Source organism: Pipistrellus hanaki, assembly GCF_964339955.1.
Source record: "Pipistrellus hanaki genome assembly, chromosome: 17".
Lineage (NCBI taxonomy): Eukaryota > Metazoa > Chordata > Mammalia > Chiroptera > Vespertilionidae > Pipistrellus > Pipistrellus hanaki.
This window is the reverse complement of record NC_140519.1, coordinates 39,134,129-39,152,189: the sequence shown is the minus strand read 5'-3', so window position 1 is coordinate 39,152,189 and position 18,061 is coordinate 39,134,129.

Sequence of the window (18,061 nt, the reverse complement as noted above, 5' to 3'; positions counted from 1 at the left end):
AGTATTGTTCTTATCCATTTTATATTGTGTGTCTATTTTAAAGCTTCTTAATATCTTTTTTGGAACAAAGTAAAATATAATAGTAAATAAAGTAAATCAATTAAAAAAATATGTATGATGGTGTGTTTCTTTTTCTGCTTATCACAGTTTCCCCCTGCATCCAAAAGGGGATGCCAACTCCACCAATCTGATCTCACACAATATCTTCAATTACGAATACTTGATGTCATTTGATTATACATTTTCAGCGAGCAGGGATCAGGTCTGACCAGGGATCAGGTCTGACTGGCAAAGTGCTGGGTGGTGGGAGGTAGGAGCTGGCGAAAGTGTAACTTGTAGTTCCACCTCCCCACCGTTAGGTGTTTGACCTTGGGCAGGGCCCTTCTTTCCGCATCTCCATTTCCTTGTTTATAAAATGAGGAGGTTTGACCGGGTCACCTTTAAAAAGCCTTCCAGCTCTGAAATTCATTGACTCCCTCACCCATTGTGGGTGCTTAATAAATAACCAGCACACGGCCCCAAAACCTCAAGAATAACTTGGGTTTGGACACTTAGGTCAACAAATACTGAGTTGGCGTCCACTCAGCTCGTGGCTGCTGTGGGGGACAAATCAGAGCCAGGCCCCTGTCACTCCTGTGGAGGCTTCAGTCCTAAAGGGGGGACTTAGACACTTGTTGGTCCCCACTGCCTATGGATTCCAAGTTTTCCCAAGACCACTAGAAACTGAAACTCCTTGCTGTGATAAAGAACCAAAGGCACAGGAGAAAAAAAGTGGCATTCATGAGAAAAAGAGTTCATCTACTTTTAGAAAAATAAAATTGTGTTAGGCCTTTAGAGTAGAGGGGGAGAGAGATTTTTTAAATTAAGTTTTCATTATAATACTCTACAGGTCAAAAGGAACATACTTAAGAATATGAAAGGTATTATATGTGATTTAGTTTAGCCACAAAATGATTGTGCTTGGTACACTTTCTCTTTAAAATTAATCATCGTTCATTATAAATGCTGATGGATATTTGTTCTAAATTGTTTGCACTTTTTAACACACAGAGAGTCCAAGTTACTAATAGCATCTTTTAAGGATTAGGAGGAATGGAGCCAGGTTAAGAATAAGCCATCATCAACACTATAAAAAGGCTGTGTGTCCATTAAGTGTTCATGAATGCAAGCGGTGCGCCCGCCCCTCCCCTCCCCCCCATTATCAGAAAAAGCCCGAGGAAGAAGGAGGGAAGAACCTAGCCAAATACTATTGGTCACATAAACAACTTTCTCCTGCTCCTCATCTTTCTAAACTGTTCCAGGAAGTCTTCATACCATTACTTCATCTTAATCATTACAGAAGATGATTTCTCTCGAGATATATCTTTGCCCTTCTAAAGGACAAACTGTTGTGTCTTTCCCCTTAAGTATCAACAGACAGGGCCAAATTCCTGCCCTTGTGTGAGGGTAGATGTGAGAGGTGTCAGCGGAGGAGCTGGGCAAAGGACCTCTCACCCCAGGGTGGGAGGGACGTGGTCCCCAGAATCCCGGACCAAACATCTGGGCAAAACGCCTGAAAATCTTTGTGTCCTGCAAAACACAAAACCATATCTCCAACATCAGTGGCCAAGTGTGCTTTGTAATTCTAACAAGTTCAGGAACACTGTAATTTATGCCTTCTAATTCAAGGGCTTTTCAGCATGCTGACAACTTCCTGCGTCTTAACAAGCATTTTCATTTGCTTCCTTCCATCCTTCCAAGTGGAAATGAACTTGAAGTCTGTGTGTGTGTGTGTGTGTGTGTGTGTGTGTGTGTGTGTGTTTATGGCCTGAAGGATAGCTAGCAAAGGGGCACTTGGTTTTAGACAAGACCTCTGGGAGGTTAAAAAAGACTGTAGTCACTGCCATCCTTTGAAGCTCCGATCTAATTTTCTTTCATTGGAGACTATTCAAAATAGGGTGAACATATGTAGAATTTTTAAAAAATGATTAGTTTTAATAAGTCAAAAATCTTCTTCTTTTTTTTTTTTAATCCTCACCCGAGGATATTTTTCCATTGATTTTTAGAGAAAGTATAAGAAAGAGGGAAAGAGAGAGAGTACATAAGAGAGACACATCGATTGGTTGCTTCCTGCATGAGCCCCGACCAGGGCTTCGGCCAGGAAGAAGTCTGCAACCAAGATATGTGCCCTCTACCAGAATCAAACCTGGGACCCTATAGTTCACAGGCAGAAGTTCTATCCACTGAGCCAAATCAGCTAGGGCAATCATTTGAAAACTCTTACTATGTACACACATACAAAATGCAATGCAATATTATAATAATATAATAATTAATGATAAATAATAACAATGCAACAAAATAAAACTAAATAATTGCAGGATTTATTAAAATATCAATTCATAACACACAATTATTGGTGTGGCTTATTATGGGACTCAGTCAAGTTACTCTATGAGGGTCGTTTTATTGCAATCCCATCGGGCATTTTGGGACTATATATTTAATTGAATCTGAAGATAAAGGCGAAGCTCTTAAATGAACTTGAGACCCAAACCCAATCCGCCCCTCTCTCCCAACCTTGGGTTGTGTCATGAAACTGGCCTTAAAATCCTCAGAGCCGCCCACTGACAACCTCCTCAGCTACAGTGATCCTTAAAACTAAGGCACGAAAAGTGGTTAATTTCTTTTTTAAATAGCCTCTTTATTTTTTAGAAAACCCTAGCTAGTGGTACCGGCCACACCTTTTCTATCATTCTTCTGGGATTTTAAATGACATTGTTTCATCCTGCGCATTCTTTTTTTTTTTTTTTTTTTTTTTTAAGACAGCAGCTCTCCTAGGAATAGTGTTTTATATTCTCTATCCCTTTCTTGGATCTCCTGTAGCTCTCTGGAAAGCACCCAACTGTTGATGTCACAAAGAAGCAAGTTTGGGCCACGAACACAGCATCCCATTGTGGTCATCTGCAAGTCCGCCCAGCTCTCCCCCACTGTGTCCTTGTTTCCTGCGGAGTCAGCAAGCCAGAGTCACCTCCATGGTCTGGGGGGCCTCCCACGTGGATAACGTATCTGCACTCTGTTCCTTGTCTTCTACTCTCCATGAAACAAACTAACCAAAAAGTCCTTGGGGTGCTGGCATCACATAGGCCCGTTACCCCTCTATCCATTAACCTGTAAACATTTTGAAAGATAATGCTCGACTGATTGCTGCTTCAGCAGACTCCCTTCCTGGGTCATATTCTCAGAGCCTGTCTTCAGGGCAAACACTGCGCTGATCTTAATAATTGAAGCACTTCCTGCCAGGATGCACTTTCTGCTGAAGATTGTAAGTGTTCCAGAAAACATAGATTGGTCTAGTCATTACCCCACCCCCGCCCCTGGATCGGCCATGAAGCCAGGAACATTTCTAAGTGGATAGCTCCAAATATTTGATTTCTCGAGATTAATAATTAGATGCTCCTTGCAATGATGCTTTAAAAAACAAAAAACAAAGAAGCAGCAGTGGGCATGTTAGATCAAGTACACATGGAAGAAATCAATGGACAGATGTAGAATAATATTCACTGTAAGAATCTTATAACCACGTTCAAAATTTTATGTTGATGAAGACACAGTTTAAAAGCTTTATGAATATCTCATCTTAAATTGTATTTATGATTTGGTAAATATGCCAACACAAATGTGTTTTGTTTGTTTTTCAAATTTGGGGAGGAAGTCTTCAGACATGTATGGGGTAAACAACCCTACCCCTCTCAGTTACACCAGGGCCTCACCTTCTTGGTGCTCTGCAGTGACCCCAGGTGAGACCACTGAGCAGCCAGGTGTACTGAGAAGTAAGTGTACAAACAACAAGTCAGAGTGGGGTTCTAATTCCGACTCCAGCAATTACTAGCAGCGAGACCCAGAGGAAGTTACTTGAGTACGTTGGGACTCCATTGACTCCCAGAGCTTGTGTGAAGAGGAAAAAATACCTGGTTTTACCAGAATAAGTTTATAGTCCTCAATGCTAATCCCCTTCCCTTTGAGGTGGTGAAAGTAAGGTCTCAGGTTGATGGAATAGCTTCAGGAGAGGAGCACTCCCATAAGAAGGAACCCTTGGCATTTTGTGTGAGCAATGTGGAGAGCCCTGGCCAAGTGCCCTCCCATACTCATCTTCTCGTCCTTCAACCTGACTGCCAGCTGCCACTTGCTTGCAGCCACCTGAGTGGCCGTCACTTGACATGCTCACCTCCTCCCCCTCTCCCCAGGATGATGGGGGTCCGAAGACAGGTGTGGCTGGTGCCCCTCTCTAGAAATAGGCAAGAGCCCTCCCCCTGTGGGAGGCACTAGATACACTCAAATGATCATGAAATGGTCTTTAAAAGCAACCTCACCCTTGCCTTTGACTATTTTTGAGAAGTATTTTCATAGGGAATGAGCGAAGTTTTCCTTACAGACCTAGTAAAATTTCACATTTGCCTATTTATGCTTTCCACGGCTGTCGTTCACAAGAGAAAACTTGTTTTGGCTTTATCCAGCACCCACTGGGCTACACCCACCCCCACCCCCACCCCCACCCCCACAGTGCTTCCTGACCCATCTGCTATATGAAAGGCTTGTCCATGAGGCTCTTCTTTCCAAAGCCCATCTTTCTGATGCGAAGGCCTGTGAAGATTAATAAGGATAGTTGTGCTAGGGGGAGGAGATATAAGTTTTTACTAGACGTTCAGAGATAGTCACAATCAGTCAAAAAGTAGAAATGAATTCGGGTTCTCTGCCTTAGGTTCAGTACTGGATGCTTCCCCTTCTCCCTGCTCCACCATCTTCCTTCTAGTTTCCCGTGCTTCATCAGAGTTATGGTTTCTGGGTTTCTCCTGCCATGGCTTTGGCTTTTACTACCAATCCATTCTCTTTTACATTTTTCTGTTGTTGTTTCTTTGTAATTTCCTTTCATTGCTTTTAACTTGTCTCCTTTCCTGACACTGGCACTGTGTCTTGTCTTCTCATTTCTCATCTCTTCCATAAAAGGAATAAGCTTCATTGTCCCTGACCAAGTCTGTCTATTTTTTGTTCTCTGTGGGCTCATGCTGAAGCTCTGTTGAAAACTGCCAGTGTACCCTGGGCCCTGATAAAACCATAGAAAGTGGAGAACCCACCCCAAAAATAAACAGTCACTTCCTTCTTGGAAGGGCCATTAGTGGTACAACCAATGCTTCTTTCATGAAAAGCTATGAAAGGCAAACTATTTTCATACCAGTCGAGTACCATGAAGCTGGCCTCCTATGTTCCATCCACAAGCATTTCTTGAGTCTTACAAGGCCAGGAAGTATGCAAAGTGAGGAGTTCAAGACATCAACTGGCTTGGTGTCTATTCTTGAGAAGACACATGAGTAAACAAATAATGAAAAGACCCATCACTGACTCCCTTTCTCCCACTCTTCCCACCCTCTTTCCTGCATCATTTGTACCCATATCACTTATCACCATATGACATGCCCTATATTTTACCACGTCATTGTCAGTTTTCCCCCAACTAGAATGCAAGCTCCATGGCAAAGAGATTTTCATTTCTTGACTTCTGGCTGAATTCCTAGTACTGAACATTGCCTAGCTTATGAAGGGTTCAAACATATCGGCTGAGTGAAGGACATGCAATATGATGGGTACAAGATCAGAAATGTAGATACAATGCTAAGGAATTACAGGAATCCACAAAAACTGTGTATGTGTGTGTGTGTGTGTGTGTGTGTGTGTGTGTGTGTGTAGATCAGATTCAAAGAGAAATTTGATGCTTTTGGAGTGATGTAAGTAAACTACCAAAGAGTTCAGAAGAGGCTTGGTCATCTGGTGCTGGGTTGGATATCTGAAAAGGAGGGGAAGATGTGACAATTCCACCCTTAATGCTTATTAGAGTGCCTATTCCTTTATTGAGTTGTATCAGAAATGCTTACACTTCATTTGGAAGAAGAGGGATTGAGGAGCACGCTCAGCGCTTCCTTAAACACAAAAGGAAATCCAGGTCACAGCAGTCAGAGAGGCAGGCAGGAGGGGCTTAGCATTCATTCAGGTGTGGAAGGTTCAGGTTTCTCTCCAGTCTCTGCAGTGTGACTTTGAGCATGTTACCTGGCCTCTCTGAGCCCTGCTTCCCCGGAATATAATAATACAGACCTCATAGGGTTGCCTTAAGAATTAAATAAGAGCTTGACCGGTGTGGCTAGGTGATTGAGCATCCACCCATGAACCAGGAGGTCAGGGTTCCATTTCCGGTCAGGGCACATGCCCTGGTTTCCGGCTCAATCCCCAGTAGGGGATGTGCAGGAGGCAGCCGATCAAAATGATTCCCTTTCATCACTGATGTTCCTATTTTTCTCTCTCCCTCTCCCTTCCTCTCTGAACTCAATAAAAATTTTATTAAAAAGTAATTTTTAAAAATGATGTTTTTAAAGATTGAAATAAGAAAATGAATGCAGAATGTTGAACACAGTGCCTGCCTGTTAAGTCCACAATAAAAAGGTAGCGAATCTCATAGTAAGGTCACAGGAGCGAAAGACAAAGCTCCTGCATGTTGCTAAAAAGTGGGGAAGCCGCATTGCAAAGGGTATGCGTGTAATTGAAGGTAAGGTCTAAACTAATTCCCTCAGCCTTTTGTTCCTATACAAAGTGGCACTGAACACAATTGGCGCCAATCAATATTAATACCCGCTCCTGTTCCCAACCTTTCCCAAACCTAAGAAGCTGGAAAAAAGAGAGATCATCATCTCTTTTTTCTCCTCCTACTGAGGAGCCTTGATAATTTTCTTGCCCTCGGCGATGGTTACCTGGGTGACTAAGTCATTATAATGTTCCTCCCTCCTCTTCACACACACTCTTTTCTTACCTCCCATTACTTCTGCTAAAAAGCTTTTAGTAGAAAAAGTTAATCTACAATTTTACAAGCTGCCATTTGAACATTAGTCTCTTTCCTGAATGCATGAGAACATATTTTTTAACATATTGCAGAAAACACCTTTTCTCTAGGGGAGAGGAAGGGAATAAGAAGAAACACAGGAAAGAGAAAGAAGCAAGGGGCTAGGACCGTGGTCGGCAAACCGCAGCTCGCGAGCCACATGCGGCTCTTTGGCCCCTTGAGCATGGCTCTTCCACAAAGTACCACGGCCTGGGTGAGTCTATTTTGAAGAAGTGGCGTTAGAAGTTTAAGTTTAAAATTTTTGGCTCTCAAAAGAAATTTCAATCGTTGTCCTGTTGATATTTGGCTCTGTTGACCAATGAGTTTGCTGACCACTGGGCTAGGAAGTAGGAAAGCCAATGGGATCCTCTGGGTCTACCTGGACTTCCTGCAGGGTGTGTGTGTGTGTGTGTGTGTGTGTGTGTGTGTGTGTGCACCTGCGTTGATGAACCCCTGAAAGAAATGGGGTCCCCTGGCCAGGCTTGGCATCTGGGTCCCTAGCTTCCCTGCTTGGTCAACTTGAGCACTAGATGGAACTTTGGACCCACAAGATAAACCTGAGGGCTCTCACTAGGTTCCTTTGCCTATTTCGTGTGAGTCTTTGCTGTTACCACATGCTAAAATGAACCTGGTTGTTGGTGATTTTAAGCAAACAAACACATAATGGGAAGAACAAGATGGTAGGACTGCTTTATGGCAAAGCAAAATAGTTCACTGCACAGGTCACTCCATCTTTTGGGACTCATTGCGAGGGAGCAAAAGGAGGCAGAAGACACTCACTATAGGCGACTTTGGGTAGCCCCTAGCTTTATGGAATGTCATGGAAGTGCGGCAGACAGATCAGCCTGCGGGGTGTGACAGCTCCTGCTGTGGGAAAATGAAGCTGAATGCGTTCAAGGCTGACCACAGTTGCCCACACCAGGAACTAAGGGGCAGGTCTTCTGGGTTCAGGGTCCATCCTTATCTTCTTACCCTCTTTTAGAAAGAAGATATAACCATCAGCATTGTCCTTGTGACATTCAAAGGATGGGCTCTTTGAGGAATGAACGTGGCTAGACCATCATTGATGACTGGATTTCCTGCACGGATATTGGGTAGCAAAGAACATATTGCCTCTGGAGGCAAGCACAGGGCCTCTGGGTCCCACTGCTCTCTGGATAGCTCAGTGCAGCCGGAGAGAAGCACAACAATAGCTCAGTGTCCTTTGGGACACAGCCTGAGCAGGCTTCAACCTCTCCTGTATAGTTAACTCTTGAGACTTTCAGAGTTGGTTTACCGAGTTTGTTTGTCCCCAACCAAAATGGTACAGTTTACATCAGCCACCTGCGCCTTAGGCTGTGGTCATCCCCTGGCTGGCCTTATTGGTGACAGCTAAGGAGCGTGGTTGGTCACTCAACAAAACAGGCACAAGCCATTGGCAACTTATGCAGAAAGCCATTCGCCTCATACAGTGGTAAGCAAACTCATCAGTCAACAGAGCCAAATATCAACAGAGCCAAGTACAATGATTGAAATTTCTTTTGAGAGCCAAACTTTTTAAACTTAAACTTCTTTTAATGCCACTTCTTCAAAATAGACTCGCCCAGGCTGTGGTATTTTTGTGGAAGAGCCACACACAAGGGGCCAAAGAGCCGTATGTGGCTCGCAAGCCGCGGTTTGCCGACTCCTGGCCTAGTAGAAGGCAGCTGTGGGTTTGGTGGAAAGAGATTGTATCCCAACCAAACGATGTCTATGGATGGCAGTGCTATCCTAGTCATCAGAGTTATCTCTAAACTCTCATCTTCATACTTGACCAGTTACTAAGACTTGTCAAGACTTCTCTGCAATGTTGGCCAGATTCCTCCATTCTCCCCTTCTGGGGGCAGACACGCATGTGTTACTCAGAGCCCTCTTCAAGAAATGGCTCTCTGGCCAGCTGTGGGAAATGTTCAGGGGCCTCCAGCTGTCAGCTCTTTCAGGATCTGCCTCAGCTTTTCACGCCAAGGTCACCCTCATCTTGGGGACTGAACCAAGTGGCATGCAGGAGGCAGCTGATCAATGGTTCTTTCTCACCATTGATGTTATTATCTCTCTTTCCCTCTCCCCCTTCCTCTCTGAGATCAATAAAATTCATATTTTAAAAGTTACATTTAATTATTTAAAGAGAAAGAAAGAAAGAAAGAAAGAAAGAAAGAAAGAAAGAAAGAAAGAAAGAAAGAAAGAAAGGAGATATATTAGAGAAAACTTGCAGACTCTTCTGCAGGCCACATTTGTGGTCCAGCAGTGTCTTTTTTGTTTCCTTCTTTCTGCTCTCAGCACCTGTTACATCTGGTATATAAATAGCTATTCCCTAGACATCTGTTCAAGAATGAATGAGGGGGAAGGGGGCAAAGAAGAAGGGATATATATAATAATGTCAACAATTAAAAAAAAAAAGAATGAATGAATGAATGAAAGAATAAATGTGGTCTTTCCAGAACCCAGATCCATTGATGGTGTTCTGTTTTCCCAAAGACAATGAACACAGTACATGGTGATGTTGAACTTTTCACTGACATTCTGGAACCCCCTGGTCCTGATGGTATTTATTTTCCTTTCTAGAAAGGCCCTTGAGATGTTTCAGCGAAGAGCAGTAGGCGATCATAACCAAGTTCATTCCATGTCCCTGCAGCAGACACTAGATGCTTTCCCCCCATTTTGTGTCCTCTTCACTCTTGGTCAAGTGCAACACCCACTGACCTCTGATTCTCAACATACTCTAGTGAAACAACCGTTAGGCCTTGTTTGTTAGCAGCACAGGGTTAGTTGTTCCTTCTAAAGCTCGACCTTCGTACTGCTTCTAATCCCCACTCTCTACTATCTACAGATGCTGCATAGCTGATATATTTTAACGTATTTACGCCACTTGCGTGCATAAGCTATGGTTAGCTGCGCTGCTGTGATAGGAAAGTCACAAAAGGAAAGTGACCTCATCTTATAAGTTGCTTAGAAAGATCTTTTGACAAATGGTGGTTTAGAGAAACAGTTCAGCACATGTGTCCTTTACTTCTATTGGCCACGTGCCAATTGAAAATGTTCCTACAGTTGTTATTTATTCCTTTTTTTAATTGTCCAAGCTTGAAGACTATAGTAGCCTGCCTGAAAAATCAATGTTTAACAAAGAAGTAAGGCATTAACTGTCTGAAAGTTAATCATATCAAAAAAACACATATCTGACTTGCCCAGAATAACCATTTCATGTCCTATGGAGTGAGTGGGTTTGGTTCAAATATCTTATCAAGATTCTGAAATACTGAAATATTTCAGGGATTTCTGAGGGTTTCAGAACTAAGAAAGTGTGTGAATTTTTCCTACAAAATAATTTCAAGTCTAGAGCAGTTGCCCCCGAGGAAGGACCAGGGAAGCTAGAGTACAGAAATTCTGCTCGTCCATCTAGGAAAAATTTTATATCCAGCCCCAGGAAAACTGCCAGAAATTCACATTGCCCTTGATTCCTTTTCCAGATACTTGTTTTGCTAGAGGGGGGGATTTTTTTTTAATGTCTTCTGATACATATGCATTCTTATTATATTTTAAACACAATGAATTCCAAATGTTCTTTTTGCTTATTCGTGAGTACTCAAGACTGAAACGCAGGGCAGAAAGGGACATATTCTTCCTCTGACCTTTCCACTCCCACTGCCACTGGTCACTCCTGAACTGGAAATGATGTACTTGTGAAACTGCGAGCTCCAAGCTGCCTTTACCTGCCTCAAGCCATCATCACATGGCTTGCAAGCTCCGCAGGATGAGCAGACACGGTGGTACCTTGCCCCTTTTCTCGTTTTTCTTTGTATGTATGAATATTTCTCATATGAAATTATTCCTGAGTTCAAACAAAATTCCTGCTATTAGAAACCAGCATTTTCAAGTCTGTGTCACTAATCTCAAGGTTAACTTCTGTTGACCTTCAACAAATAGTAACATATTTTTCTAGCAAAATGAGTTTGTTTGGAAACAACAAAGAATTGCAATTTGGGACACGTGGGTCTAATGGCAAATCACCAGCAAATCGGGAGAAACAAAGGGGGGAAATGCTCTTTTATGCACTTGGGAGGGGCTCTTGGAAAAGAGGAGTTCATTGGAGGAAACTGAAAGTTGGAAGCAGGGTGACTTTCCCTGGCTGAGTTGGGGCCGGCTCCCGTAGACTAAGCTGGCGCTGAGCAAGGAAGAATCTTTCCTTCCTCCCGCTGAGACGGTAATGTAGTATCACTTCCTGTGGGAGATGCAAGGTACATCTCTTCCTGTTTGGGTCAGTTGTGTGTGTGTTCAGTGACACATGCTTCAGAGTTCTCTCTTTTAGCCTCCCAAATCAGTGAATTAGGTTTCTGCTTATTAATTTTCACACTTCCAAAAGCTATTCCAATGCTTACCAGCAAATTAAAGTCTTTGCTTGCAAAATGTAAAGATACAGTACATTAAAAAAATAATTGATCAAGAGAATGATGAGACAGATCACAGACTGGGAGAAAATATTTGTGAAAGACATTTCTGAGAAAGGACTAGTATCCAAAAATGTAAAAAAAAAAAAAAAAAAAAAAAAAAAAAAAAAAAAAAATTCTTAAAACTCAACAATGGGGAAACAAACAACCAGATTTTAAAAAATGGGTCAAAGACCCTAACTGACACTTCACCAGAGAAGACACACAAATGGCAAATAAACACATGAAAAGATGCTTCACATCATTGTCATCAAGGAAATGGAAATTCAAACAACAAAGAAACACCCGTACACGCCTATTAGAATGGCCCGAATCCAGAACTCTGACACCAAATGCTGGAGAGGATGTGGAGCAATAGGAAGTCTTAGAGCAAAACGATACAGCCACTGTGGAAGACAGTTTGGCAGTTTCTTACAAAACTAAACATTCTCTTAACATAAAATCCACCAATCATGCTCCTTGGTGTTTACCCAAAGGAGTTGAAAATTTAACTTTCACAAAAACTTTCACACCAGTGTTTATTCATTATTGCCCAAACTGGGACACAACCAGTATGTCCTTCAGTAGGTCAATGGATAAATAAACTGTAATATATCGAGACAATGAAATACAGTTCAGCACTAAAAAGAAATGAAGGAAAACCATGAAAAACATGGAGAAACCTTAAAACACACGTTACTAAGTCAAAGAAGCCTATGTGAGAAGGCCATATACTAAATGATCATAACTATGTGACTTTCTGGAAAAGGCAACATTATGGAGTCAGTCAAAAGACAAGTAGATGCAGAAACAAATAGTGGATCAGAGGAATTTTAGAACAGTGAAACGATTCTGTATGATACTATAATGATGGATCTTTGTCATTACATAATTGTTTAAACCCATAGAGGGTGCAACATCAAGAGTGAACCCTAATGTAAACTTTTACTTAGGAGGATATAATGATTTGCGAATGTATTTTGATAAAATATACCAGTCAATTTTAACAAATCAATTTTATCAGTTTTAACATATATATCACTCTGGTAGTAGATATTAAAAATAGCAGAGGCTATGCATGAGTGGGGACAAGGGGTAGATAGAAATCTTTGGATCTTCCCCTCAATTATACTATGAACCTAAAACTGCTCTAAAAAATAAATTTTACATATGTATGTATGTACACTGGTGCTTAAGGGTTAAGATATTAAAATGGTACCAAACTAAGATTCTTGTTACAACCTTTCTCATCTTCCCATTATCATGAGTTTTTGAAAATTAAAAATCTACCATTTGTGAGAGAAATTATCACTGACCACAGAGCAGAGGAGGCTACACCAAGAAATTTTATCACAAATACTACTTGATCCTCTGAAAAAGAAGAGCAAAGTTGGTAGGAAGAAATGGATCCCTCAAAGTGTTGTTCAATCAAAACCTACAAATCCCAGGAGAAGGCACTGGAGTACAGAGGGCCAGGGAGGCAGAGGTGGCTGGTTACAACATGGGGTGGCCAAATCCGTGGGCTAAGGAGCTGCAGATAGCGCAGCGTGCGGAAGCGTGCTCACCAGCCCAGCGCGGTCAGGTTTGTAGTTTCTCCATTTCCCACAGCCTGTGATTCTTGACCACGTTCATTCTCTTCATGGCAGACAACTGCACCATGGGTCAGGGGAAGATCGTGTCATGGCGGCTGCTCAACAGGTGATAAATGTAAATGTCTGCCGGATGCCAGAATTTAGGCAAGGGGGCGTGCATTTTCATTCTCCTGGAACTTGAGACCTATCCTTTCTCAAGAGGATGACAGGAAAGCAGAGGAAGTTTCATCTGTCAGTTAGCTGACTCTGAGACTGGAAGGAACTTCCCTCATTGACATGTATTAGGAAAAGGAACACTACCATAATATGAGACCTAACCAAAATTCTAAGTACGAGGAAACAATGCTATTCGAAGACTCCAGGGACAAGCACAGACTTAAAGATGCTTTACTATAGGAAAAGAAGACTTTAGAAAATGGCTGTGTCCTTAAAAAAAAAAAAAAAAAAAAAAAAAAAAAAAAAAAAAAAAAGGCATGTGAGGCGATATAGTTGACTCCCCGTTACCCCCCGCAAAAAGAATAAAAAGAGAGCCAGAAGTTAAGAATGTAAAGAAACTAAAAAAAATTCACTTTGGAATTAGAAATACTTTTGGATGCAAGATAGCAAAATTGACTCATTGATAATCAAATCGTTTATAGGATGAATGAGTTTTTTCAGAGAATCTCCCCCGCCTCTCCATGGACAGGGCTCACAGCTCAGATTTCCAAAAACACAATTTTCTCACCTTGATTAGTTCTTACTTCACTGTGCTGCCCTGAAATTGCATTTGATGTCTTTCTCTGTCCCTAGACTTTCGGGCTCCTTCAGGGAGGGACCATGATCTTTGCACTTTTGTCCCATAATCTAATCATTAAGTGCTTGATGGGTGTATGGAATAAGAGTTCAGTCAGTTTGGCTTTCTTACTGGTTTACATTGTTGTTTTTGTTTTTTCAATCAGCATGCAGAAACCCAGACGGTCACCAAATTATCATAGAACATAGGCTAAGGTCTGGAGTGAGGGAATAGAGTTTAAAGGTATGGAATGAAAACAAAACAAAATTTTTTTTTTTAAATATGGCTCAAGTAGTAAACAAAGAAATGAAGATGGCATAAAGTAAATAGTAAATTTTAAAAGTAAACTAATTGTAGAATAAGGAAAAATTACTTTCCTAAGGTAATTCTACAATAGAAGCTAACAGATTAGCTAAGAATACTTAAATTGCCTTTTATCATAAGATCGGATTACCTTAACTTCTTTTATTTATTTTTTTCTTTCTGTCCCATTTTCTTAAAAAAAAAAAAAAAAATCTTTACCATGTGTTGGACTTGCCAATGACATCTATGGAAATCACAGTGCTAGGTATCATAACAGATAAACCCTAAATCTCAGTGGCTTAAAAATGAAAGTTAGCCTTAGCTGGTTTGGCTCAGTGGATAGAGCATCTGCCTTTGGACTAAAGGGTCTCAGGTTTGATTCCCATCAAAGGGCAGGTACCTCGGTTACAGGCTCAATCCCCAGCCCTGGTCCAACTCAGGTGGGGGGGCAACAAATCGATGTCTCTCTCACATCAGTTTCTCTGTCTCTCCCTCTCCCTTCTACTCTCTCTGAAAATCAATGGAAAAAATATCCTCGGGTGAGGATTTAAAAGGATGTTATTCCTCAATAAAGTCTAAAATGATTGGGACTGGCTTTCATAGACTTTCAGAAGCCTGGGCTCCTTTAATTTTATGGTCCTACCCTCCTATAAAATCTTGGGGTCAGGGCACATACCCAGGTTTTGGGTTAGATCCCCTGATTGAGCTGGTATTGAAGGCAACCGATGGATGTTTCTCTCTCTAGAATCAGTGGGGGGGGTGGGGGTGGGGTGAGGGGGGACATATCCTTGGGTAAACATTAAAAAAATAAATTTTCACAAAGTTCAAGTTCATAGATTCTATTTATTCTCTGTTTTGCATTATCCTTTGTTTTGCAGTTGGCAGACAGGGTTCATCCAGGGACCCCAAAGAGGTACAGAGAGATTTTTGTGGACCAGGGCCACAAGTGGAGCACATTGCTTTGATTATATCCTAGTAGTTAGCTCAGCCACACAACCTCACCTAATTGCAAGGAAGCTGAGGCTCTGATAGGGAAAAATGGGTTTGGTGAATAACTAGTCTGCCCTACACAAACTCCAAATTATTCCAACAATAGATCGTCATGATCTAGAGCACTATGAGTAGCCCTCTCCTTACTTTCTCATTTACCCCTGCAATGATCTGATGGATTTGGATGTTGATATACAATAGTATATCCAATTTAGTAACCTAAGGCAGTGGTCGGCAAACTCATTAGTCAACAGAGCCAAATATCAACAGTACGATTGAAATTTCTTTTGAGAGCCAAATTTTTTAAACTTAAACTTCTTCTAATGCCACTTATTCAAAATAGACTCACCCAGGCCGTGGTATTTTGTGGAAGAGCTACACTCAAGGGGCCAAAAAGCCGCATGTGGCTCACGAGCCACAGTTTGCCAACCACGGACCTAAGGTCATGTAGCTCTGAATAACAATGCAGGATTTGTTATTATGCAAAATAACAAATTTTTTTTGTTATTTTGCATAATAACAAAAGCCCATTGTATTATGGTGTATTTCTTCAATTAAATCATGCTTAAGTGAGATTATAACCTGACTGAATTGTGATTAAACTGAAAAGATCACACACACCAGTAGTGTCCATCCTTTGTGATGTTTTTCCAGTTGGAATGGTGGATTTATGCTAATTCACCTAAACTCTTTCCCATTCTACAGTATAGCACAGATCTGAAGGGATCACTGCAGCCCGTGGTATAGGACAGGAGTGATACACATTGTCTCATCATTTACGTTTCATTAGTGCTAACAGACCGCCACCAATTTGCATTTCCAGAGTGAACATAGGTATACCTCACACTTTAAAAATACATTTTCTATGTAGTTGCATTTTATTTTCACAACCCTTTGAAAAATAGACATCCAATAAATCCACTTACAAATGAGTAATATTAGCTGTTCCTTTGTGTAAGCATTACATATATATCTATACATTATATATAGATACATACATATATAGATATAAATGATAAATATATAACTTCATTTAATTCTCAATTTCATTTAATGAGTGAAGTGTTTTTATTAACAGTATTTTATTGATATGGAAAACAAAGAACAGGTTAAGCAATTTCACTGAGTCATCAGAGGTGAACAGTAAAGAAAATAAATCAGGGCAGCCTACTAGTGAAAGTTGCCTGTAATTTTCTCAAAGTTGGCCTGGCTGGTATTGCATGTGCAGTGGTTAGAGCATATCCCATGCACCTTGGGGTCGGGGCACATACCCAGGTTTTGGGTTAGATCCCGATAGAGCGGGTATAAGAGGCAACCGATTGATGTTTCTCTCTCTAGAATCAGTGGGAGGGAAAACATATCCTTGGGTAAGCATTAAAAAAAATAAATTTTCACAAAGTTCAAGTTTAGAGGTTCTATTTATTCTTTGTTTTGCATTATCCTTGTCATGTATTATTCCTCTTCCTCAAAATACATATCACTTTGGGCTCTTATGACATTCTCTATTTTTTTAAAAATATATTTTATTGATTGTTTACAGAGAGGAAGGGAGAAGGATAGAGAGTTAGAAACATCGATGAGAGAGAAACATCGATCAGCCGCCTCCTGAACATCCCCTACTGGGATGTGCCCACAACCAAGCTACATGCCCTTGACTGGAATTGAACCTGGGACCCTTCAGTCCACAGGCCAACGCTCTAGCCACTGAGCCAAACCGGTTAGGGCCACATTCTCTATTTTTGCTACTTGGCAACTTCATTCATTACACCTTTATTCCATGAACATGTTGATTTGAGTATGTAAAACCTAACAGCTCGTACTATTTCACTAAAAAATGCCTTGCTATTGAAAGCATGAAGCAAAAACAAAACAAAACAAAAAAAACAAAAAAAAACCACACCTGTTTCCTAAGGTAAATCCACAACTTATGGAGAAGAATCCTTCACTTCCTCTTAAAAAACAAAAAGGCATACATGCCATACATTCACATATTTGAGATATTAAAGGCACATCAATTTCTGTTCTAAGAAAGATTGAACTTAATATCTTGTCAAATTTTTGATGCCTAACACAAAACTGGAGACAACTATAAAAAATAAGAAAAAGAAAGCTCTTGAAATATTAATCATTTTAAGTGACTCATTCTCTAAAAGAAATTATTTGGGGGAGAGGGTGTCAAAGAAAGGTGACTTTACTATCTCAGAAATTAAACCCTGATCAATTTGTCCATCCATTCAGTCTACTATGAACGGGGTGAGGTGGAAACTTGGGGGGAAAATAAAATAATAATAATAATAATAATAATAATAATAATAAAATAAAAAAAACACTGAAATTGAACTGGTCACTGGAAACGCTCCTCCTGGTTTATACTTGACTATCTAAACGCCAGCTGGAACTTAAGGCAAAATGTAATTGGTACAAGTCTGGCGGCACAGTGCATCCATCAAACAACAAAGCGCTGGAAGAGGGAGGAACCATTTCGCGTCTGCCCCTGACAGATGCAATCCTCTGCAGAGCGTGAGGCTGCATCTTTTGAGGCTCCTTCGTCCCATTCGCCTAAAGTGGACCCCTCATAGGTGTTCAGTAAAGATTAGGAAGACTAACGAGGCCCAGACAGGATGCACTCAGGGTGGGAGGAGAGTTTTGGGTTCTCCCACTTCCAACTACAAACTCTCAATGGCTCCTGCGACTGGTTTCGCAGGCCATCCAAGCGCTCCTCTTCTCTGAGCTCTAGCACCGTCCGCGGGAGAAGGGGCAGAGCCATGTCACCCTGTGAATGCAGCGCTCTGGACTTCCCCAAGCAGCCTGGGTGGAGGCACTACCGGTTTAGGTTGGCAGGTTTGCACCTGCAATTTCCGCCCTTCTCTTTCCCCTCCTTCCTGGTTCTGGGTCCGGTCCTAGCCCGGCCAGAGGCCACCCACCCCACCCCACCCCTCCCCGACGGCTGGATAGGCCGGGGCCCTGGGAACGACACGTGCCCCCAACCTTGCACCCAGGGCGGGAAATAGGTGATGATCTGTGCGTTTTAAATCCCTGGACATGAGGTCTTCAAGTGAAA